This window comes from Ranitomeya variabilis, chromosome 4 (assembly GCF_051348905.1).
Source record: "Ranitomeya variabilis isolate aRanVar5 chromosome 4, aRanVar5.hap1, whole genome shotgun sequence".
Lineage (NCBI taxonomy): Eukaryota > Metazoa > Chordata > Amphibia > Anura > Dendrobatidae > Ranitomeya > Ranitomeya variabilis.
The window spans coordinates 605013463-605040026 of NC_135235.1; the positions used below are offsets into that span (position 1 = coordinate 605013463).

At 41.8% G+C, this 26564-nt stretch overlaps 3 non-coding genes across 3 annotated transcripts; all 3 read right to left on the bottom strand.

The window, feature by feature from the left end:
* Positions 1 to 493: 493 nt before the first annotated feature.
* Positions 494 to 679, bottom strand: LOC143770774 (U2 spliceosomal RNA). Its single transcript, XR_013214732.1, has one exon. It is a non-coding gene; the product is annotated as a U2 spliceosomal RNA (small nuclear RNA).
* A 9720-nt stretch (positions 680 to 10399) lies between these two features.
* On the bottom strand, positions 10400 to 10584 carry LOC143770745 (U2 spliceosomal RNA). Its single transcript, XR_013214720.1, has one exon. It is a non-coding gene; the product is annotated as a U2 spliceosomal RNA (small nuclear RNA).
* Positions 10585 to 26058: 15474 nt separating this feature from the next.
* LOC143770765 (U2 spliceosomal RNA) lies at positions 26059 to 26254 on the bottom strand. The gene has a single exon (XR_013214728.1). It is a non-coding gene; the product is annotated as a U2 spliceosomal RNA (small nuclear RNA).
* Positions 26255 to 26564: the final 310 nt, after the last annotated feature.

Sequence of the window (26564 nt, forward strand, 5' to 3'; positions counted from 1 at the left end):
ATTCTAGATCAGCACAGACACCATTTTTCCTTTTTTAAAATACATATAATACACCGCATTTAAAAGTCGGTGGTCCACAAGAGGAAGACAATATTTTAAAAAAGAATTCATGCCGTCACAAAAGTGGTTTGTATGGCAGAACTACTCATTGGATACTTCAATTTAAACACCAAGTACAGACAGCACGGGGCCTAATTTTGTAGATGGCACAGTATATTTCCAACACTGTAACAAAGGCCTAATACAGGCCTACATGCAACCAGTAAAGACAGATTGATTGATTACATATTGAATGCAATACAATGCTTGACATATATAGGTGAAAGCAAGGCAAGGCACACTAAATGTTGCAAATGGTCAAGTAAAATCGAGCAAAATGCTGCATTTGGCATCTGAAATGTGCTTCTTTGACCCTGTAAAGAATTCACATCATGGGTTAAAACACAAGTTGTGCTGATTTCAATTCAATCTGTTTTTAGAAACCGGATCAGAGAAGGAGTGCACTGTTCCCAGACATACTGCAATAATGGGTCAATGCTTGGAGTGGACAGAGCAAGCTCTTTTCCATCTCCCTGTTCTAAAAATCCATTTAATATATGGTCTCCAAATAGGGGACGTATCAGATAGTAAACTGAGAAGAACAGATTTTTGTGTTTATATTTACTATATCATAGTCTTTAGTTTTTCTTCAAAACTTTAAAATAACATCTTCCATAGGTGATAATTCCATATACTTAGGGCTCTTTTCTTACCAAGCTTCTTCACGTCAAGAAGATAGTACATATACAGTTCACTTAGTGCCAGTCTGATGCAATCTTTGACTTCTATGTGGTCTTTTTTGAACACCAATATGTTTCGGGTCTTCCACAAAGCATTTTTGACACAATTTAGTGTGCACCATAAAACTCTATCTTTTTCTTTAGCCACGTTTAAAAAAATTCCATATAAACCACTTCCTGACTCAAAAAATTAAGACCAGATACAAATTTTAAAAGCTCACCACATTGCTTCCAAACTTGCTGTGCAAAGTCACAGTTCCAGATAAAGTGCATAGTAGTTTCATCATTATTGCACTGATACCTAGGACAAGTCTGAATATTACTCAGTCTTCGTTTATACTGAAAATCACGGGTTGGCAGACATCCTACACAATCATCCAGGCTATGTATTTATGTTGGTTAGTTAAATAAGGTGCATTTACTATTTTCCATACTTTTGCCACTCTGTTGAATGAATAATAGCTTATGGGCATTGTGACTTCTCGCTTTCTTATTTGTTGAAGCAATTTCCTTGGATTTTTCAGTGTAAGTATATCAAAGGATTCCAAGTCATACATCCTAATATAATAATTAAGATGTTGCCTTCAATTGTCAATTTTCTCAACTTCCAGAAGTCTATTTTCTTCTGAACCTTCATTCACTCTTACCACGTCCTAGCTCTTTGTGCCGTTATTATGTTGGTCAAAAATAACTCCTAAAATTTAAATCTTTTCTGACTGAATTGATAAGTCAGGGATGGACACATCAGACCAGTTTCCTCGGGCAAAACAATCACATTTCTCAATGTTTAATCTAAAGGCTGAGGCTTCACAAAAAAATGTGTGGTTCTTATAGCTCTCCTTAATGCAACAGGGGACGAACAAAAATAGTAATGTCATCCATATAACCCAATACGTTAACATATTGTCCATGGCCACCAGGGATAGGGACACCTTTGACCACTTTATCTTCTCTCAGCATGGATAGGAGAGGCTCAATTGCACATATAAACAGCACTGGCGATAATGGGCAGCCTTATTTTACACCCGAGTGCAAGAAAACTTCTTTTGACAAAAAAACATTAATTAAAACTTTACTAAAAGAGTCCTTGTACAAAAGTGCCACTTGCTTACTAAAAATTTAGGGGAAGCCCATTTTTCTTAAAACCAACCATAAAAACTGATGAGACACACGATCAAAGGCCTTTTGAGAATCCAGCGATAAAATTGCCAAGTCTTGCCTTCTAGACTGCTGATACCAGATCACATCTCAGATGGTATTGAAGTGTTCAGCAACCCCTCTTCCCGGCACTCCACATACCTGATCTTCATAAATAACTTTAGATAAAACCCCTTTAAAACGATTCACCAGAACTTTGGACATCGACTTGTAGTCTACGTTTAACAGTGTGATCGGTCTCCAATTGGCCAGGTGGGATTTGGCTCCTTTTTTAAAGATCAGGGATACCAGACTGCTTCTCCATGATAATGGCAGGACATCACACTTAAAAGCTTCTTTAAAAACTGAAAGCAAGTCAGGCCTTAAAACATTCCAAAATTCACGAAAAAATTCTGCAGGCAAACCATCAGAACCAGGGGTTTTCCCATAAGAGAAACTCTTGATAGCAGCATCAATTTCAGGAAAAGTGACTTCAGTGCATAACTGTTCTTGATCTCCATGATCTAGGCTGTATTTTAATGAATTTAAGGCATCTATATATATAATTGTCTAAGGGTTTTTCTCTTGTCTAAGGGTTTTTCTGTCTGTCTGTCTGTCCTGGAAATCCCTCGTCTCTGATTGGTCGAGGCCGCCTGGGCCTCGACCAATCAGCGACGGGCACAGCATGGCGACGATGATGTCATAAAGGTTGCCTCGACCAATCAGCGACGGGCACAGTCTGCCGCAAATTCGCCTCGACCAATCAGCGACGGGCACAGTATCAACATAGATGTCATAATGGTTGCCATGGCGACGATGATGTCATAAAGGTTGCCTTGACCAATCAGCGACAGGCACAGTCTGCCACGAATTCTGGAATCATCATTGTCCATATACTACGGGGACATGCATATTCTAGAATACCCGATGCATTAGAATCGGGCCACAGTCTAGTCTTTAATAAAAGACTGGTCTATAGTTTTCTGATTAAAAAGGTCGGAGCAGGGCGCCGATGTGCATCAGCGGAGGACCTCATTCTCTCCTTTGAGGTCTGAATGGCATTCTGAGTGCGGTCCCAAATGTCCTGTGCCTCCACAGCCCAGTCTGCCACTCTAGAGTCGGCGGAACACACGGACATAGGCACAGGTACCCGCGGATGCTGACCATAGTTAAGGAGGAATGGGGTCTGTCCAGTGGAGTCGGCTACAGCGTTGTTCAGCGCAAAGTCCACCCACGATAGCAAGGATGCCCAGTCATCCTGCCTGGCTGAGACAAAATGTCGCAGATATATGACCAAGGTCTGGTTGGCCCTCTCTACCAACCCATTTATCTCAGGATGATAGACAGAAGAGAGATTTAACTCAATGCTGAGAAGACGACAAAGCTCTCTCCAGAACCGAGGCGCAAACTGGGGACCCCGATCACTGACGATTTTGTCCGGCATACCGTGTAGACGGAAGATGTGTATTATAAACAAAGCTGCCAAAACCCGTGCAGAAGGTAGCCGTGGAAGCGTTTCCAAGTGCACCATTTTAGAAAAATGATCGGTGATAACCCAAATGATGGTACAGCCACGAGTCTTGGGCAAGCCCACCACAAAGTCCATCCCAACCATCTCCCAGGGCCTGTCTGCCACCGGCAAGGGATAAAGTAATTCAGGTGGCCGTTGTCGAGGTGACTTATTTTTGGCGCAGGAGACACATGCCCGAATATAATCTCGTCACGGACCATATGCGGCCACCAGTACGTCCTCGCTAGCAGTTCAGATGTCCTTTTTGTCCCAAAATGTCCACCCACCCTGGAGGAGTGGACCCGAAAGAGAACCTCCGGTCGCAAATTAGTAGGTATAAAAGTCTTGCCCGGAGGCACTTACTCTAGCAAAACTGGAGCTACGGTTCTCAGGCTCTCAGAAGGGACAATAAGCCGAGGCCCCCCTTCCTCCTCAAGACACAACAGAGTGAGAGAGAGAGAGCATCAGCACAAATGTTCTTCTCCCTAGAGAGAAAATGGAAGGTGAAGTGGAGCCGGTAGAAGAACAAGGACCATCTGGCCTGATGAGAATTTAGCCGCTGGGCTCTTTGTAAGTATACCAAATTTTTGTGGTCAGTGAAGACTTGGAAGGGAAAGCGAGCCCCCTCCAAAAGATGTCTCCATTCTGAGAAGGCCAACTTCATTGCTAGCAACTCCCTGTCCCCGATGGAATAATTCCTCTGCGCTGGTGTGAAGGTCTTGAAGGAGAAGAAGCAGGGATTCTACCAACCTTGAGCATCCTTTTGGAAGAGGACTGCTCCAGCACCAATGGATGAGGCATCCACCTCCATTATAAATGGCTTATCAACATCGAGACGATGTAAGATGGGAGTGCTAGCAAAATGAGACTTAATAGAAGAGAAAGCCTTTGGAGACCTCTTAAGACCACAATTTGGGATTTGCTCCCTTCTTGGTGAGGGCTACCAAGGGAGCTACCAAAGTTAATGAACCCCATAAAGCGCTGCACCGCTTTAAGAGAATGGGGTTCTTGCCAGTCCATCACAGCCTGTAGTTTGGCAGGATCCATAGCCAATCCCTGGGCGGAGATGATATAGCCCAGGGTGGTAAAGACTCCTGCTCAAATATACACTTCTCCAACTTTGCATAGAGGGAATTTGCCCGTAAGATGTCGAAGACTCTGCCAACATCTCTCTCCGGTGGGAGTCAATATCTGGAGAGAATATGAGAATATGATCCAGATAGACTACGACCGAGGTGGAGAGCATATCCCGGAAGATATTGTTGACAAAGTCTTGGAAAACAGCTGGGGCATTACAGAGCTCGAAGGGCATCACCAGATATTCATAGTGCCCATCGCTGGTATTAAAAGCCGTCTTCCATTCTTCCCCCTCACAGATGCGAATTATGTTATAAGCACCCCGAAGATCTAATTTGGTAAATACCCTTGCTCCCCGTAGCCTATCAAAGAGCTCAGAAATCAGGCAATGGGTACTTATTCTTAACTAGACTGTGGCCCGATTCTAATGCATCGGGTACTCTAGAATATGCATGTCCCCGTAGTATATGGACAATGATGATTCCAGAATTCACGGCAGACTGTGCCCGTCGCTGATTGGTCGAGGCAACCTTTATGACATCATCGTCGCCATGGCAACCATTATGACATCTACGTCAATACTGTGCCTGTCGCTGATTGGTCGAGGCGAATTCGCGGCAGACTGTGCCCGTCGCTGATTGGTTGAGGCAACCTTTATGACATCATCGTCGCCATGCTGTGCGGGATTTCCATTATGACATCTACGTTGATACTGCGCCCAGGCGGCCTCGACCAATCAGAGACGCGGGATTTCCAGGACAGACAGACAGACAGAAAAACCCTTAGACAATTATATATATAGATGGTGATGGCGTTAAGACCCCTGTAATCTATGCATGGGCGTAATTCTCCATTCTTCTGCACGAAGAAAAATCCCGCCCCAGCATATTGGGACATAGCCTCCATTTCCGGGAGAGAGAGGGGATTGACCCGTCCCCAAGGAGGTTCTGCTCCAGGCATGAGATCAATAGGACAGTCATAGGGGCAGTGAGGCGGAAGGGTCTCCACAGCCTTTTTGGAGAAGACGTCTGCATTGGACCAATAGCACTTGAGAAGGGAAGAAAGATCTACGGGTATCTCAGTAGTGGAAAACTGAACGCACTCCCTCACACATCTGCCCTTACAGGATCCACTCTAACCCAATATCCTCCCTGAGGTCCACTCAATATGTGGGGAGTGGAAACGGAGCCAGGGTATTCCCAGAAGAATCTCGTCCGTTACTTCGGGAAGGACAAGAAGGGAAATAATCTCCTGGTGGGAAGGGGACATGGATAATGTGAAAGGGACAGACTGGTGTATGATTTGTGAGGGCAGTGTCGACCCATTCACTACTCTAACAGTCACCGGTTTGGCGAGCATCACCATAGGTATTGCATGGTGCAGAGCAAAAGCAGAGGACATGAAATTCCCCTCTGCTCCAGAGTCCACACAAAGCTCGACTGTTAGAGTGGATGAGCCTAAAGTGATTGTCCCTTTAAAGGACAGCTTGGAGGAAAATGCCGCTGTGTCTAGTGAACCACCTCCAATGGTTACTAGACGCGATCGTTTTCCCGACTACTGTGGACATTTATTAGCATAATGTCCTAACTGTTGGCAAATATTACAAACCACGGGTACTTGAGCGGCTCAGGACGTAGGTCCAGCTCGAGAAACCTCCATGGCCTCATGGGAGTCGGACTCCTGAACGGAAGAGGTCTGGCGAAGGTGGAAGCAAGCTGGAACCTCTGCCTACACTTGGTTCGCTCTAACCTCCTCTCGTTAAAACGGAGGTCACTAGGGGTAGATATTGTAATGAGCTCCTCCAGTGTGGTGGCAATTTCCCTGGTTGTCAAATCATCCTTCACATGGTCTGCCAGTCTTTTGCAGAACACCGGAATAAGAACTTTATCCGGCCATTCCAGCTGTGAGACCAGAGTCCGGAATTGGATGGCGAACTGGCTGACCATGGACGAACCCTGCGTAATTGCCAACAGTTGGAGCGCCGTATCATGGGTGACACAAGGTCCTAAAAAGACCTGTTTCAGAGAGTCCAGGAATAGAGGAGCTCTCTGCACCACACAATCATCACGGTCCCACTCCAACACCCTGCCCGTCAAAAGGGATAAGATAAAACCCACTTTCACCCGTTCCATAGGAAAACATGCAGCCATGAGCTCTAGATGTATGGAGCACTGACTCACGAATCACCGACATTGCTTACTGTCACCAGCAAACTTGTCTGGAAGCGGGAGATGGGATAAAGTCAGAGCAGGGGTGGCAGAGGACAAACTGGCTGCAGCTACACTAGCAGCCTGAACAGCAACTGCGGTAACATGCACAGCTGAGGTTGTGCATTCTAGAGCCTCCAACCTACCCTCCCGCTGCTGGATGTATCACTGTAGACGCTGATCGTCCGCCATTTACTAGCCAGACCCTGGCGCTAGTATTATGTTAGGGCTAGCGGAACACACCGAGTAAATATAGAAGTTTATTATTGGTGCGTTTGCAGCCCGGGGTCCACCGTACAGGAGGAACCTGCTGCTAGTGAATGGTGGCAATATTTGGCAGTATAAGCTAGCTCTATTAGTTCACAGAGTAGCCATGAAAGTAAAGCACTGTGCCCCGTTAGACTCACAGGAGCACAAGCTAACTGCCGAGCTGATAGCAGTCAGTGGTCATGCAAACACACAATCTCCTCACCGGAGGTGCCGGTATTCTAGGTGCTTATTTCGTCCGGGTCCCTGAATACATACACAACACACAATCTACTCACCGGAGGTGCTGGTATTGTAGGGACTTATTTCAGCCGGGTCCCTGAATACATACACAGATAACCACACTGGTGCAAAGCACATAACTTAGATTGATACTAGCGCATGGCCGTGCGGTCATGCAAATTTTTTATAGCTGCAGCAACTACAGGACCCTCCCAGAAGGACCAATGGGAGGATGCCACAGAACTTCAGCAACTTCAGGACCTTCCTAAAGGACCAATGGGAGTTGCTGCAGTAGCTGAGCATGTGAGTCTTGATCTCCAATGAGAGATCTTACCCTGGGCATGCTCAGAAGGGGAAAAGTAGGACTTAGTCCCAAAGACGTCTGCTCGCCGCTGACCAGTACTGGCTACAATGGCAGAAACTGGAAAGGCAGCAGTAACCCTTTGCACAGTGTCAGCAAGACTTTGCACTGAGCAAGACACTGGGACCAACGCCTCCGCTGAGCAGGCTCCACTGTGGCAGTAGAAGAATGGGAGACTGCAGCGGAGATGGCTCGAGATTCCCCCTGTGCAGAGGCGGGAACTCAACCCCTAGCAGCAGCTTTTTCCCTAGCTTTGACTATGCTGACTTTTACAAAGAAACTTTTTATCTTTGTTTTACAGTATTCCCACCAGTCTAGCAGAGTTGAAAAGTTTTTTTGTTTTGTTCTTAAATAATTAATTACCGTAGGATCTTGCAGCAATGTCGTATTTAACCTCCAGACTCCTCTTGCTTTAACAAGCCCAGGCAACTCCAACTCTGATAGTAGCATTTTAAGATCTGAAAAACTGTTTGGGATTAAAACAACAGATTTAACATTCACATATTGGGACAGGAAAATAAAATCAATACGAGACTTGGAAGAAAGATTCTCCCAAGTATAACCGGGGTTATTACTATGCAACTCTTTCCAGGTATCTCTAAGACAAAAGTCAGTTAATATATCTTTCAGTTGTTTCTCTGTTTTATCTTTTTTAGGTGCACTGGAACTCCCACTTCTCCCTTCACCAGGCAGAATGCAATTAAAGTCACCACAGAACATCAGGGGCGACGAACCAGGTAAGTAATATTGCACATACTCAAACAACTGGTGCCTCTCTTCTTTCTCAGGAGAAGCATAAATATTCAAGAGTCTAAAATCTGCACCTTTAATACTGACATTTAAAAAAGAGCATGTCCAGAAAAAATATCCACAAAAGAGTTGATTTTAAAGTCATGCGATCTAAAGAGCACCCCAATGCCAGAGGAATGATTTTCATTATCCCCGGACCAGATGGAGGGCCCGTGAGTCCAATCATTCTGTAAGTCTGTATAATTTATATCAAAATCAATGTGGCATTCTTGTACACAAAAATATCACAGTCCACTGTTGACAGGTAGGACAACAAAGCAGCCCTCCTGGTAGGGCTCTTTATACACCTCACATTGAGTGAGGCGATTTTAATGGATGAGGTAATGATGAGACAGTTCAGGTCACACTGTTGTCAGAATTGGACATAAAACCTACAGGTGTTAATAGACTCTGCACCTCAGAATCTGAAAAAAAGATATTCACAGAATCTGAAGGCCTCGGCTCCTCAGGAGGAGCAGCAGGAGGTTTGGGCTTGTATTGTAGAATACTTGGCTTCAAATGACACTTCTTGGAAGACTTCTTGGCCAAATTACCTTCAGGCCTATCCTCTGACTTCCTTTTCCTTCGCGTTTCCAGCTCCATTGCCTCATCCTCCGAGTCAGAGGGTCCTTCCTCTGCTACCACCAACATGCCATCCAGATCAGGGTCAGCAGACCAATCAGGTGAAGCACCCCCTTTTTCAGTTTGGTCAGATTTCTCAGCTGGAGGTTTTTGTGCAGCAGGAGCTTTTCCCTGCGCAGAAAGTGCCGGAGCACTGATAGACTTACTTGCAGGAATATCAGAGGATTGTGCTTGTACAGCAGTCACAGGAGCACCAGTAGAACACCCCTGTGCAGCAGGTGCAGGCGAGCTGGCAGACTTCTCAGGTGCAGACGTTTCAGCAGTAAGTTCAGATTTTTTCTGCGGAACTGGTACTGGAGTACTGGAAGACTGCCCCCGCGTTGAGAACGCTGCTGCGGGAGCAGTGGTGGAACGCCTCAGCACTATGGGCAGTTGCTTCAGCATTTCAGCATAAGTTTGAGCCTTTTTCTTCAAGGGACACTCCCAAAAAGAATGACTTGGGACCCGACAGATGTTACACACCATATCATTAGTGCAGTCCATTGTAGCATGCCACCTCTTCAGTGCAGTTCTCATAGATGTGACCGAACCTCATGCATTTTCGACAGAAGAGGGGCATGTCCGGATAGAAGAGCCGCCCCCGCTCTCTGCCAATAAGGAAACTCGATGGGGGGTGCCATTGACCACCAATACCACTTGCATCCTCACAAAATTTAACAAAAAATGTATCCTTTCCCGTCCGTGGGAATACCACAGATCCGGAAAATAACTCTGAAGAAAGCAAATAATATTAACAAAAGGAACGTGAGGATTGCTCATTTGAACAATGAGTGACTTCTCTCCACCGGAGTATAGGATGACAAAGGTGAGTCCGTGCACAGATTCTATCTACTGCATGCAGCACACCTGATTGGTCAAAAGCATTAGAATACTCACACAGGTGTAGATGGACAAGACAAGCATATTCAAGATCAGCACAGACACCATTTTTCCTTTTTTTAAAATACATATAATACACCACATTTAAAAGTCGGTGGTCCACAAGAGGGAGACAATGTTTTACAAAAGAATTCATGCTGTCACAAATGTGGTATGTATGGCAGAACTACTCATTGGATACTTCAATTTAAACACCAAGTACTGACAGCACGGGGCCTAATTTTATAGATGGCACAGTATATTTTCAACAAAGGCCTAATATAGGCCTACATCTTAACACACCTGTTTCAACCAGTAAAGACAGATTGATTGATTGATTACATATTGAATGCAATATAATGCTTGACACACATAGGTGAAAGCAAGCCAAGGCACACAAAATGTTTCAAATGGTCAAGTTAAATCGAGCAAAATGCTGCATTTGGTATCTGAAATGTGCTTGTTTGACCGTGAAAAGAATTCACACCATGGGTTAAAACACAAGTTGCGCTGATTTCAATTCAATCAGTTTTTGGAAGCCGGATCAGAGAAGGAGTGCACTGTTCCCGGAGATACTGCAATAACCGGTCAATGCGTGGAGTGGACAGAGCAAGCTCTTTTTCCCTCTCCCTGTTCTAAAAATCCATTTAATACATGGTCCTCAAATAGGGGACATATCAGATATTAAACTGATAAAAACAGAATTTTTTTTTTCCCTGAGATGGGAAAATCCAACGGTCGAGAAATCCAAGATCAAAGAAATACCCCAAACAGCTGCGTAAAATCCAAAACAAAAAAGCTGCTCCCATCATCATTGGAAAATTCATTTTTTTAAATTCACAGTATAACATAAAAAAAAAACATTCAAGAAGTATCTACAAGGTATCTCCACTTTTTCATCTTCCAAATTCCCTCCGCATCCACCTCCCCCTTCTGTTCCTTATTCCATAAAAAACCAACAATTCTTCCCCAAAATTACCTTCACTGTATTTTTAACTTCAGTATTCTTTCGCTTAAAAACATACACATTTCTCACATTTCATAATAGTTCCTTTATACATGCAAGCATTAGCCACAACACTCTCTCCTTCACTCCATCTCATACCCCTAAACCAAACATGAACAACTCAAAAGACAAAAAAAACTCACGCCACACAATTCTTTACACAAAGGACCCATTCTTCCAATCACATCTCTAGCATACTGACAATTCCAAAACACATGAATTACACTTTCACTCCCACAACAACCTTCTCTTGGACATATGTCACTCCTCACCAAACCCCTATTTCTCTGAAACTCTCTTACTGGTAAAACTCCATGCAATGACTGCCACACAATCTCACTTTGCCTATTCATCACACCATCCATCCGTACTTTCTTCCACACCTTTTGTACATCAATATTTCCACCAAAAAATACTTCCAAATTTGGAAAACCCAACCCACATTTCTCCAATCTCTTTACCAAAATTTCTCTCCTAGCCCTCTCCATCTTTGATTTCCATAAAAACACAAACAAAATCCTATTTAAACTCCTCACACACATATACCCTGGTGGAAACACTACTGCTATATACAAAAAAATCGGCAACACCACGCTCTTAATAACTACAAAATTTTCCCAACAATGTAAGGTTTCTCAACCTCCAAAAACACAACTTCTGCTCAACCTTCTCTTTCGCATCATCCCAACTTTCCTTCCCATCCAACTTCTCTGAAAACTTCACACACAACACTTTAATAGGCCCATTAACCACATTCACTCCAACATCCCCACTTAAGACACCATTTCCAAAACCCTTACACTCACTCTTCTCCCAATTAACTTTAAGTGCTGACGCACCACAAAAAAAGGACACTAATAACTTCACCGGCCTCATCAAACACTCTGAATCGCACAATACACACACATCATCCATGTAACCACTGACTTTCCACACCCTACCCCCACCACCCGGCACTTGCACACCCCAAACCACCTTATCTTTCCTCAACATACAAAGCAAAGGTTCAATTGTACAAATAAAGGCCACAGGAGATAAAGGACACCCCTGTCGAACCCCCGAAAAAACATTCACTCTCCTTCCCATATAACCATTCATCAAAACACAACTACAAATACCCTTATAGAAACTCCTCACTCTCCCAACAAAGTCAGCTGGAAAGCCCATTCTTTCGCCCCATAAAAACACTCAGACTACACTCAGACTACAAAATCTTAAATCCAATTTCATAAACAAAGACTTAAAGACTTAAATCCATCATTGTGTATAATTTATCTTTTCTTTGTTATTTTTTATTTCTTATTTTAAATTTTCTTTTTCCAAAATACAGATTTTTACAAGAACAGCCACAATTACAAGGCAAGTACATTCCATTCGCTTTGCTTCCAAATTTAATTTGCCTTTCTTATTCCCAATGATAATTTGTCTTTCCAGAAGTACATAAATAAATAACTTAAACATAACTTCATACATTTTTCTGCTGGAACTATAATATGTTTAAAATTAAAATATTTCTTACTTTCCAAAGTGCCATTTTTACACATGTGATAATTGTCCATACTACCTTAAAATCCTCCTCCTTTATTCCCATCCCATAAAATACTCTGTTAAAATCTAAAAATTAACTGAACTTATAGCTTTTATCAGATTGCACACTTTCCGCCATATTCTCTGTGCAAAACTACAGTTCCAAAACAAATGCATTGGTGTCTCTCCATCTGTGCATCTGGGTCTTGGACATTGTTCAGACCGGACTAGCCCACGCCTGTACTGAAATTCACGAGTTGCCAAACAGTGTTTAACTATGCACCACAGCAAATCTCTATGCTCATTTGATAAAAACCCATAATTTACATTCATCCAGATGTTATCTACTATTTTTGATGAGAACCATTCCACTGGGCTAGTTATTATTTTTTCTTCCAAAACTTTTAAGATTTTTTTATGATTTTTAAGAATACTAAAACTGACCTCTTTTAACTTAAAATCTCTCAAAATTTTCTCTAAAACAATATAATTTTCCGGGGGTAAAAACCTATATGGCCTATTTAAAAGCATGTCCATCCACTTATAATTCCTTATGTAAAAACCTAGATTATAAATAGAGAAGGATTTTAACTTAGATTCAGGCCCCAATAAAGTGCTGATACAACTGGCCATGTACTTTGCACATAGGAAGGATCTTATATCTGGGAACACTTTACTACCTTTCCTTTTGGGTTTATATAGTTCCTCCCTCTTCACGCTCTCCATTTTTATTTCTAAAATAAATTAAAACATATTTTAATAATTTTTATTCATCATATTATTATGTGGCATAAATACAGTAGAAACGTATAAGAACATTGGGAGTAAAACCTGTTTGATAATTAAAATCTTTCCTTCAAGGGTTAAGTCTCTCAGCTGCCAAAATGATACCTTTTTTCTCACTCTCTCCAGCAGAGATTCACAATTTTTTACATTGCAACCTGATTCTGAAAAATAAATACCTAAAATCTTAGCTTCAGATAATCTTGCCAGTTTACAGTTAGAATCAAGGATAAAATTACCAACAGTTAAAACACCAGATTTCTCCATATTAATTTTAAAACCTGATGCCCCACCAAACCATTCAACTGTTCTTAAAACCCTGTTCATGCTTTTAGTATCACTCACTAAAACCGTAACATCATCCATATAAGCCACAACTTTAACTTGGTCACTACTACTCTCAGGAATAAGAAAAACATTAATTACCTTATCCTTTCTAAAAGCAGTTAAAGGAGGTTCAATTACACAAATAAAAAGTATCGGGGATAAAGGGCACCCCTGTTTCACCACACAATTTATTCTTACCTTCTCCGACAAAAAAAACATTAATAGAGATTTTACTAAAACATAATTTAATATAATGATTCAATACATTTTCTTTTGAAACATAAATTTTTATTTACAAATTGTGTCGAGCATTACATCTTATTGACATTAAATTCTTAATAATTAACACAATGTTATGGGGATTAGGGAAGGGAAGAGGATAGGGGAAATGGTGACATTACAACAACTATCCATTCACATTCTCTGTGCGAATCTGCAAAGTTATTTAATAATGGTATTTAAACGGAAAGATAACCAATTGTTCCATTTTTTATGAAATTGAGCTATATTATTATTAGATGTAGTGATTATTTTTTCTGAAAGGCAATTCTCGTTGATCAGTGACACAACCTCGGACAGTGAGGGGCATTTGGAGTCTTTCCAGTAACTAGTAATTTTGATTCTTGTAGCTACAATAATATGTACAATCACTGTACGGAACTCATAGGGAAACAAGTCCAAATCAATAGCGATTAACGCCTGCTGTGCATTAAGAGTCACTGGTATACCACAAATCTGGAACAACAGATGATGTATGGTTTCCCACAGACGTCTAATTCTGTCACAACTCCACCATATATGTAGCATGTCTGCACAGGGGTCTCCACACCTCCAGCACATGTCTGGGGAACTGCGGAACATCCTAGACAATCTACTGGGAGTGAAATACCACCTATATAACAATTTCCTTGTGTTTTCTATGTGGTTTGTACATTTAGATTGGCTTCCAATAATTAAGAAGGATGCCCTCCACTGATCCGGTGTGAATTTGCAGTTTAGGTCTTTTTCCCACTTTTGCAGGTATGTAGTTAGAGAGCGCAGGGTATTCTCCAACATACAGTCATAGCCTGTGGACAGCGCCCTAATCTGTGATGTCGGGTTCATCAGCATAGAGTAGAGTTTAGATGGCGGTGAAGGTATCTGTTTTTCCCTTTCAGTTAGGAAATGCCGGATCTGCAAATATTTGTAAAAATCCCTTTGAGGAACATTGTATTTATCTCGCAGTGATGTAAAAGTAATTAATTCCTCCCCATCATACAAGTTCCCAATTGAGGTGGTTTTGGGTAAATTCCAATTTTTAAGTTTGAGGTCCGGGATACAATGCTCCAGTGTCTCTATGGGAGCTTTGAAGAATGCAGTTTGTATAAGGCCTAATTGATTAGTCAACACTCCATAGCTCCAGAGCCGCGTCTATTGTTGGGGACATTTTTAGGTTTCTATTAGGGACTTTAGCTTGATGTGCATGGTAAAAAGCTGAGACATTGGAGGTTCTCATCAGATGTTTTTCAATTGCTATCCAGTGCCGATCATCATCATTATTCCACATGAATCGTAGCTGTTCGAATAATGCGGCCCTGTAGTAACGGACCACCGAGGGGCATCCCAGGCCACCCTTACCCATAGGGATGTAAAGCGTGTCCGCTTGGACTCTGGGTTTTCTCTCTTGCCAAATGTATTTTAAAATCATTGCTTGAATCTCTTTTAATATTTTCATTGGGAATATGATGGGGAGATTGCGGAACAAATACAGTATTTGTGGGAGAATGAACATTTTCACCGATGCAATCCTGCCCAGCCATGATAGTTCGTGTTTCTTCATGCGTAACATGTCAGTTTGGATTTTCTTCCTTAGAGACTCATAATTCAATGATAGCATTTTATCTGCTGAGAGTGTCAGCCGAATACCTAAATACTCAATATGGTCATTTTCCCATTTAAAAGGGTATTTATTCTCAAAGATTTTCGGGTGTTTTGTGAATGGGGTTAGGTTTAATACCTGGCATTTAGATACGTTTAGCTTATAATATGATATTTTAGTATATGATTCGATTATTTGCATTGCTGCCGGTAATGATTCTGTCGGGTTTATTAACGCTAGAATGATGTAGTCCGCAAATAAACCTATTTTGTGTTCCATTTTATTCACCTGAATTCCTGAGATCGTCGAGTGTGATCTAATTTTCTCCGCTAGAGGCTCAATCACCAAAGCGAATATAAGGGGTGATAGCGGACACCCCTGTCTCGTCCCGTTAGTAATAGTAAACCTGTCCGACATCATTCCAGAGACAGAAACCGACGCTGATGGGTGAGAATATAGCAGAATGATTGCTTTAACAATATTACCTGTAAATCCGAATCTGGCCAGAACCTCAAACAGGTATCCCCAATGAACCCGATCGAACGCCTTCTCCGCATCCAGGGATAGGAGCAGAGAAGGCGTCCGGTCCCTCCCCACCACATGGATGAGGTCAATCATTCGTCTGGTGCCATCCAATGTCTGTCTAGATTTGATAAATCCAACCTGGTCTCTGTGCACCAGGGAAGGGATTACATCGGAGAGTCTATTTGCTAGGATTTTTTAGTACAGCTTGAGGTCAGTATTTAGAAGGGATATTGGCCTGAAATTGCTTGGATGGTCGGGCGTTTTACCTGGCTTGGGGAGGGGGACTGTTATGGACTGGTGATTTAGAAGCGACATGCGACTAGCTCTGAGCAGGTGGTAACTATACAGACCGCAGTTCCTGATCTTAACACAACACTAGCCACTAGCAGTAGCCGTGGGATGTTCCTGTCACTCCCTGGACACCTCGTCACAGCCGGAGAACTAGCTACCCCTAAAGGTAGAAACAGGAAAGATATCTTGCCTCAGAGAAAATCCCCAAAGGATAGGACAGCCCCCCACAAATAATGACTGTGAGAGGAGAAGGAAATGACATACGTTGTATGAAACAAGATTTAGCAAAGGAGGCCACTTCTAGCTAAATAGATAGTACAGGAAAGAACACTGTGCGGTCAGTAATAAAAACTAGAAAAAGTCCACCGCAGAGAAATGCAAAAATCTCCACACCTGACTAAAGGTGTGGAGGGCAAAATCTGCTGCCCAGAGCTTCCAGCTTAGCTGAATAGATCCATACTGATAAGCTGGACAAATGAGCAAAACATAGAATGTGCTGAACAATAAGTCCACAACAAGTGAACTGCAAAAAGAACAAGCAAGGACTTATCTTTGCTGAAAGGGTCAGAGTGTCAGGGAAATCCAAAAGAGCAATGGCTCCAAGCAGGAACAATTGACAACTGGCATTGATTGAGGGATAAGGCCAGACTAAAATAGCCGAGCCAGAAAGACGATCAGTGGAAGCAGCTGCTGATGCTAAATCCAAGAAGCAGCTATACCACTCAAAACCACAGGAGGGAGCCCAAGAGCAGAATTCACAAAAGTGCTACTTACAACCACCGGAGGGAGCCCAAGAGCGGAATTCACAACAGGGGACTATAGTCGCTTGTAACATTTCTTCTCGTATTTTGCCCATTTCAAATATATTTTGGAAGACTAATAATAGATGCGGGGACAATATTTGGTTGAATAGCTTCAAGTATTCATTAGTTATACCATCTGGTCCTGGGGATTTATTATTTTTTGCTGCCTGAATAATTTGTTGGGTTTCTTTATGGCTTATGGGTTGATTTATTGCCATCAATTTATCCTCTGGGATTTGGGGTAAAGATATGCTATTTAGGAAATAATTAATTAGCTTAGGGTTGGGTTGTGGGATAAGGTTATCGGTCTTGAGATTATAGAGTGAGGAGTAATATCTTGCGAAAGTATTCGCAATTTCTTTAGGGTTGTATATTTTGTTCTTTTGATCATCTTGTATGTGAGCTAATTTTTGCTTTGCTAATCTCGCTTTAATCTTATTGGCAAGTATTTTACTCGCTTTATTCCCCTGCCAATAGTATTTCGCTTTATTCCTCCTCAAATTATGCTCATATTTATATTGGAATAGCTGATATAGTTCGTATCTTGCCTTTTGTAGTTTTCTATATACCGTGGGTGATGGGCTGTTTATGGATGTTTTCCAATGTTGCTATATTTTTATTGAGCTCTTCTATTTGTCACATTCTCAATTTTTTGTGTTGTGCTGCTATCTGTATTAGCCGCCCTCTTATATAGGCCTTGTGGGCGCACCAAACTGTGGTTGGGGATATGTCAGGGGTACTATTAATATCAAGAAATTCCTGGAGAAGGTCATTTAGTTGGGATTTAATATTATCTGAGGCTATTAGAAAGTTATTAATTCTCCACGGAGAATAAGTTAAATTATTGTACGTCTCTTTAATTTGGCATGTTACAGGAGAGTGGTCCGACCAGGTTATGTTCCCAATTTTTGCTGATTGTATATTTTGTAGGAACCATTTATCCACTACTATTAGATCTATTCTTGAATATACTTTGTGTGGGTGGAGGTAATACGTATAATCCCGTTCAGAAGCATGAAGCACCTTCCAAGTGTCATACAATTCTTCTGATATAAGACACTGGGACAACGCATGGGATTGAGACTTTTTCTTTGAGCACCAAGATTTATCTATATTAGGGATCGGGACGATGTTAAAATCTTCACAGATTAGCAGGGATCCTTGTTTTATTTTGGATAATTTAGTTATGAGGTCTTTAATAAAAGTGATTTGACCTGAATTGGGTGCGTATATAGATGCAATTGTATACACCTTATTATTGATATTACATATCAATATTACATATCTCTTCTTTTTCTCCGCATATGACACATAGATACGGGGTAATTTTTATGTTGTAATCTATGTGTATCTTCACAGTTTAAATGAGTTTCTTGGACACATAGTATGTCCGCTTTGAGTGCCTGGGCTTCTTTCCATAATAACGATCTCTTGAAAGGGCTATTTAGGCCTTTCGCATTAATGCTAGATATTTGAAATATCATCGATTACAAAAAAGAAAAAAAAATTCAATCAGTCACCAGATACAGGATAATAATAAGGGAAACAAAGGGGTTAAGGTTATTAACAACAACTACAACAAGTACAACTTGTACAACTCAGAGTCCGGTTCTATGTGAACCAACTGGATAGTCGTTCCTATCCAGTACTAAAGGGGGGAGAGAATAGAAAAAACGAAAGCGTTATTCTCAAGTCCCTTCAACCTGCCAGCCAGACAAAAAAAATAACAGTGTGGTGTCCCGGCATAGGCATATAGGGAATACATATAGTTACAGAGTACTTGCATGAGAATCAGGTCCATTCTTTGTTCAGTGTCGGGGGTCTTTTCTTTAGTGGGGAGCTGGTTTCTTCATCCACTGATGTCAGGGACCATTCCTGGAGCAGGGTCGTGGCCTCTCTGGGAGACGCAAGGACGTGTGAAGTTCCGTTTTTCGTCACGATGAGCTTTACTGGATATCCCCATTTGTAGACAATACTGTTGTCCCGCAGAATCTTGGTTGCGGCTGAGAATTCAAGCCTCCTGTTCAGGGTTGTTGCAGACAAGTCGGTGAACACTAGGATGTTCCGGAATCTTTCTGGAAGTTCTTGCTTTGCTGACGCTGCCTTGGTCACTGCCTCCTTTAAGTGGTAGAAGTGCAGCCTGGCTATCACGTCTCGCGGTGCGGAGCTGGGAGCAGACTTTGGTTTGGGGATCCGATGTGCCCTGTCAATCAGCAGGTCTCTCTGTTCCGCTGACGGCACCAGAATTGTAAAAAAGTCTATTAGAAACTCCTTTAGTGTATCCACTGACACGCTCTCGGGGATTCCTCTGAATCGTAGGTTATTGTGCCTGGATCGGTCTTCTAAGTCTGCAAGCTTCAGTTTCAGGGCCATGATTTCTTCGTCCGCTTCATTATGCACGTCTACTTGGTTGTGCGCCATAGTATATTCCTCCAGTTTCCCCTCTATGTGTGAGGTTCTGTTGCCAATCTGCGTAATTTCTTTATGTAACGCAGTGAAAGCCGTTGTGATATCAGTATGAATGGCTTGCTTCAGGTCTCCCAGCAGGGATCTGAGTGTGGCTACAGTGACTGGGGCAGAATTGGAGTCTTTAATAGGAGAGTCTGAGGAGATGGCCAGGGCTGTGTTTAGTGGTTGTAAATCTTCAGGCTCTGAACCTTCAGCATTCCTAGCAGGGGGGAGAAGCACAGACTGCAGTGTTGGTGAATAGCTCTGTGTGCTTAGGGAGCTTGCAGCTTTGCTGGGAGTTTGGGGCTGGTGGATTGATTCACTGTTCAGCTCTGACCTTTGCTTCACACTGCTGTTACTCCTGCTGCTGCCGGCTGCCGCGTGGTGAGAGCTGCGGTCCCCATCTTGGATCCAGCTACCGGCCGCTTCAAAGACCGGGACCCTGCTGGGCGCCTGCCCCCTCATTCTCCCTCGCTTCATTCCTGCTGCCCACCACCACCTCCCTTATCTTCTCTTTGTAACTGGCCTCCTCCGGTCACCTCACTATGCTTTGGGCCGCTTATGATAGCTGGTGGTTAGGGAGCTCGAGTCTCGCACGTCCACTCTGCTCCACATCCGGTCACGCCCCCCTTCAATACGTTTTCTAAAAACTCCAGGACACCCCATTCTCTCCAAAACTGCAAATAAAAAATTGTGAGACACTCTATCATAGGCTTTTTCAAAGTCTATTGTGATTAACACCAATTTTTGCTAACAATTTTGCATAAATTTTGTAACCCGCATTTAAAAGTGTGATAGGTCTCCAATTTTTGATCAGTTCCCTTTCTTGAATAATAAAACTATCACACCTTCCAACCATGACTCTGGGACTTTAAAAGACAGAGCAGCTTCTAAAATCACTTCATAAAACTCATCACCAATAATATCCCATAAATCTTTGTAGAACTCAATAGGTAGCCCATCTAATCCTGGCGTATTACCATTTTGTAATATGTGAATCGTATTAAAAATCTCCTCTTAAAATCTTCTAATAATAAAAATTTGTCTTCCATACTAAAATTTTTATCTAACCCTTCTAAAAAAGGCATTTTTAAAGATGTATCCGTATTTTTTTCCAAGAATAAGTTATCATAAAATTCTTTAGCTTTCCTCTTTTTCCCTTCTAAATTTCTTTCTCCCTCCAGCACCTTCATGAAATCTTTATCACAAATTTTCTTAAAAAATAACTTAGTGCATTTCTCATCTTCTTCCAATTTTTTAACGCGAGAATTAAAGATAATTTCCTTCCCTTTTTCTCTGAGACATTTCTATATCTTTTCTTTTACCACTAAAATCTCCTCCTCCACATTGATCCCATTACTCTTCAAAGGGTAGAAACAGTGTAAATTTGCGTTAAGATTCATATAAAACCATCGTTTAATTGCCACTTTTTTCTTCCCTACTTTTATAAAAAAAACAGTTTTATCTCTTTCCTTGTAAAATCCCACCATTTAAAAATAAAATCAAATTGTTTCTGTTTTAATTTTAGCTTTCCATAAAACCTTTTAAAATCTTCCCTCACCCCATCCTCTTTTAAGAAAGAAATGGCCTCGGATATAAAAACATGATCTATCCTAGAGGAAAAACCTCTCCCTACCCAAGTAACTTCATATTCACTTTTATGTCCATCAAGCCACCAAACATCTGTAAGATTAAAAGCAGATAAAATACCTCTTAAGCACGAAGACGATCCATCCTTCATATTCTTCACTCGGCAATTAAAATCACCTAGAATTATTGGATCTACTCCAGGTAAAAATAATTGCAAAATCGCAAACAAATGTAATCTTAAAGCCTTATCAGTATTAGCATACACATTAAAACACCTTAATTTCTTCCCCTCTTTTTCCACATCTACTCTTAAGATCCTTCCTGAGTATATTTCTTCATAGTTGGTAATTTCCCACTCTCAAGAGCATAAAAAAACACCCCATCACTCTTTGATTCATTACCCCCTGAGAAGCAAAAATTACCATTCCATATCCCCCGTAAATAATCATAACTTAGTATTCTTGTCAGATTACATTCTTGTAGAAATATAAAATCAAAATATTTATTATTAAAATAATCATACAATCCTGTCCTTTTATACAAGTCATTAAGCCTCTGAACATTCAGGGAAACCATGCAGATCATCTTTTAGTATTTAGCATAGGGCTAAACCCCCCACCCTCATTTGCTGCCGGAGAAGTTGAGTCTATCAACAAATCCTCAGCAGCTGATGTTTCCGACGATGACAAATCTCCAATCAACTCCGAATTCTTTGCTTCTATTGCTTTAATTTTTCCCCAATCTGGCAACTCCTCCACAACATCTTTTTCTACTCCCCTCTTTAAGGAGCTCACTTCACACTCCATCTCCTCCTGTGCACCTGGAATGCTCTGTGACAAGGAAGATGGAGGCGAAGGATCTACTGTAAGTAAAGGTTTCCCTTCAGTCCCCTTACTTATTCTTTTTTCTTCAGCGCTCTTCATTTCTTCTTTGGAGTCCTTGATTTTTAAAGAGGCCTGCAACTTACTCGACCCCTTTGTACCTACTCCTAATGCCTTCTGCACAATTCTTCCAATGCCTTCAGTTTTCTTTTTTCCGTCTTCCTTCCTTATATTCTATTCCATCCTCTTTTTAACTTTTTCTGCTGTTCTCTTTCTGTCTTCCTCTCCCTTTATTCTTTCCTTCTCCCTCTTCTTTCTTCCTCTCTCCCTCTTCTTTCTTCCTCTCTCCTCTCTCTTCTTGTCTTCTAAAATCTTCTCATCTTCCATCTTCTCTTCTTCTTTTGTCTCCTTCTCTTCCTCTCTCTTCTCGATCTCCTCTTCTAATTTTACTTTTTCCTCCAGATTCTTCATCTCCTCTTCTTCTTTCCTTTGTTTTTCTTCATTTTCCTTATCACTCATCTCAATCACCACTTCCTGCTCCTTTATTTCTTCTTTCTCCTCCTCAACCGCTTCAGCTTTTTCTTTCTCTGCACATGTATCCATTTCCTCTGCCTTATCCTTATATTTTGGACATTCGGACTCCTGATGAGCTGTCGGGCATCTCTGACACCGATAACACTTGCTTTCACCATGTCCATATTTCTGACATTTCCTGCAGTAATCAGGCATGCCTGAGAAAAAAGATAACCACAACATAGATTGATGAACACCGACGGCAGGGGTCTCATAACTCCACCTTCTTCTTCTGGGTCCTTTTTAAATGACACACGGTAAACCCTTTTACCATTCCAAACTCCAAAGTTTGTCTTCACCGTATTTTTGATGATTACCTTATCACAAAAATGATACAGGTAAGACTCCACCTCCTGCTCAGAGATGAACGGACTAAACATGTGTACTGTCAGTATCTTCATTGAAAACAGAAATGAGGGGATTACTTTTATCCCCTCAAAAACATCATTCTCCTTATTTGCTTCATAAAGAGAAAACAGCGTCTCACACAGAGCATTGCTCACTAGAGTCACATCATAAATTCCCCTTGAGTAAAAAGACTGAAAGCAGAAAAATACTCCTTTTTCTACCTTCAAAACCTGGGAAAAAATATTGTCATGAATATAACCGGAATCCTTTACCTGCCGGTATCAAGGGGAAACAAAAAACGAATAGTATCCTTCAAGGGATAGTCCTCTGAAAAAAAATCCAGGTTTTCTTCATTTCTATCGAACCTCCCTCCTCCGCCATACCTCCTCGACGTCATTCTTCTTCTTTGTCACAGATTACACTGGAACAAGCAATTCGATCGCAGCCTCCACAGATTGGGTCCAACAAACCGTCCTCTGGGAAAAAAAGGTACTGCAGCTTCTGAACCGACTCCCAATAGCAGCAATAGATATCTCCAAGAGACCAAGAATCAGAGCTTTCACTACACACCTTTAGCCTAATGCCATAATCCACTACAGATCGTGCCAAAAGGTCGAGAAACGGTAACCTGAAATGGTTTGCCACTTCTGCCGCACCAAGGCCTAAAACTGACTCCCATTGTGGAGACAGAACAAAAGATTGTCGCGTGGAAGACATTTCTAGAAACTCTGGATGCATTCTCAATGACAATTCTGCTGTGTGTTCCCGTTGTGCGCAATGCGTTTTGAATCTGCATATCTCCACCTATTTTAACACACCCTCCATCTCCCTTTTGTTCTAAAGTGTGCAACTGAGTGCGAGAAAGAGGGAGGGCGAGATGGAAATTAAAAAAACAGACAGGCGAGCAGTTGTCTTCCCAGCTCTCCTGATGCTGGGTGTAGACCTCCCACCTACTATGTTGCCTGCTGCTGCTCCAGCAGCAGACTGAAGAGGGCGACCATCACACTGCCTTTTATAGGCCAAGGGCCCATTGTGACACGTGAGGGTTCTGGAGACAATGGACAAAGGCCCATTGTGGCAGCACATGAGGGTTCCGTGCACAGATTCTATCTATTGCAGGCAGCACACCTGGTTGGTCAAAAGCATTAGAATAATCACAAAGGTGTAGATGGACAAGACAAGCATATTCAAGATCAGCACAGACACCATTTTTCCTTTTTTTAAATACGTATAATACACCGCATTTAAAAGTCAGTGGACCACAAGAGGGAGACAATGTTTTACAAAAGAATTCATGCGGTCACAAATGTGGTATGTATGGCAGAACTACTCATTGGATACTTCAATTTAAACACCAAGTACTGACAGCATGGGGCCTAATTTTGTAGATGGCATAGTATATTTGCAACACTGTAACACAGGCCTAATTCAGGCCTACATCTTAACACACCTGTTGCAACCAGTAAAGACAGATTGATTGATTGATTGATTACATATTGAATGCAATACAATGCTTGACATACATACAGTGGGGCAAAAAAGTATTTAGTCAGTCAGCAATAGTGCAAGTTCCACCACTTAAAAAGATGAGAGGAGTCTGTAATTTACATCATAGGTAGACCTCAACTATGGGAGACAAACTGAGAAAAAAAAATCCAGAAAATCACATTGTCTGTTTTTTTAACATTTTATTTGCATATTATGGTGGAAAATAAGTATTTGGTCAGAAACAAAATTTCATCTCAATACTTTGTAATCTATCCTTTGTTGGCAATGACAGAGGTCAAACGTTTTCTGTAAGTCTTCACAAGGTTGCCACACACTGTTGTTGGTATGTTGGCCCATTCCTCCATGCAGATCTCCTCTAGAGCAGTGATGTTTTTGGCTTTTCGCTTGGCAACACGGACTTTCAACTCCCTCCAAAGGTTTTCTATAGGGTTGAGATCTGGAGACTGGCTAGGCCACTCCAGGACCTTGAAATGCTTCTTACGAAGCCACTCCTTCGTTGCCCTGGCGGTGTGCTTTGGATCATTGTCATGTTGAAAGACCCAGCCACGTTTCATCTTCAATGCCCTTGCTGATGGAAGGAGGTTTGCACTCAAAATCTCACGATACATGGCCCCATTCATTCTTTCATGTACCCGGATCAGTCGTCCTGGCCCCTTTGCAGAGAAACAGCCCCAAAGCATGATGTTTCCACCACCATGCTTTACAGTAGGTATGGTGTTTGATGGATGCAACTCAGTATTCTTTTTCCTCCAAACACGACAAGTTGTGTTTCTGCCAAACAGTTCCAGTTTGGTTTCATCAGACCATAGGACATTCTCCCAAAACTCCTCTGGATCATCCAAATGCTTTCTAGCAAACTTCAGACGGGCCCGGACATGTACTGGCTTAAGCAGTGGGACACGTCTGGCACTGCAGGATCTGAGTCCATGGTGGCGTAGTGTGTTACTTATGGTAGGCCTTGTTACATTGGTCCCAGCTCTCTGCAGTTCATTCACTAGGTCCCCCCGCGTGGTTCTGGGATTTTTGCTCACCGTTCTTGTGATCATTCTGACCCCACGGGGTGGGATTTTGCGTGGAGCCCCAGATCGAGGGAGATTTTCAGTGGTCTTGAATGTCTTCCATTTTCTAATTATTGCTCCCACTGTTGATTTCTTCACGCCAAGCTGGTTGGCTATTGCAGATTCAGTCTTCCCAGCCTGGTGCAGGGCTACAATTTTGTTTCTGGTGTCCTTTGACAGCTCTTTGGTCTTCACCATAGTGGAGTTTGGAGTCAGACTGTTTGAGGGTGTGCACAGGTGTCTTTTTATACTGATAACAAGTTTAAACAGGTGCCATTACTACAGGTAATGAGTGGAGGAAAGAGGAGACTCTTAAAGAAGAAGTTACAGGTCTGTGAGAGCCAGAAATCTTGATTGTTTGTTTCTGACCAAATACTTATTTTCCACCAGAATATGCAAATAAAATGATAAAAAAACAGACAATGTGATTTTCTGGATTTTTTTTTCTCAGTTTGTCTCCCATAGTTGAGGTCTACCTATGATGTAAATTACAGACGCCTCTCATCTTTTTAAGTGGGGGAACTTGCACTATTGCTGACTGACTAAATACTTTTTTGCCCCACTGTATGTGAAAGCAAGGCAAGGCACACAAAATGTTGCAAATGGTCAAGTTAAATCAAGCAAAATGCTGCATTTGGCATCTGAAATGTGCTTCTTTGACCCTGAAAAGAATTCACATCATGGGTTAAAATACAACTTGTGCTGATTTCAATTCAATCTGTTTTTGGAAACCGGATCAGAGAAGGAGTGCTCTGTTCCCAGAGATACTGCAATAACGGTTCAATGCGTGGAGTGGACAGAGCAAGCTCTTTTTCCATCTCCCTGTTCTAAAAATCCATTTAATATATGGTCCCCAAATAGGGGACGTATAAGATATTAAACTGATAAGAACAGATTTTTTTTTAAACCTTTCAGGTTAGTTTCATAGCAAACAGTATGATACCACTCAAAAGTTTGCTAAAACATATCATCATCATGGATCAATTTATTCATCAAAAATGTAACAAAAATTTACAGTTAACATCCTGAATAAATTCAGAAAATTAATTACACAACAAACCCTTACTGATATTTAATAAGGTAATGCCACTTCTTAAACTTCCAAATACCCTCGGCATCTGTACCTCCACAGCCTCTTGCTGTCCAACTTGTGTATCAGGTAGAACCGAGAAAGAATTAATCTGACACACTCATTCACAGATAAAGATTTCCTCCTAAACAAACCAAGATTCCTTACATCCGAAAAGC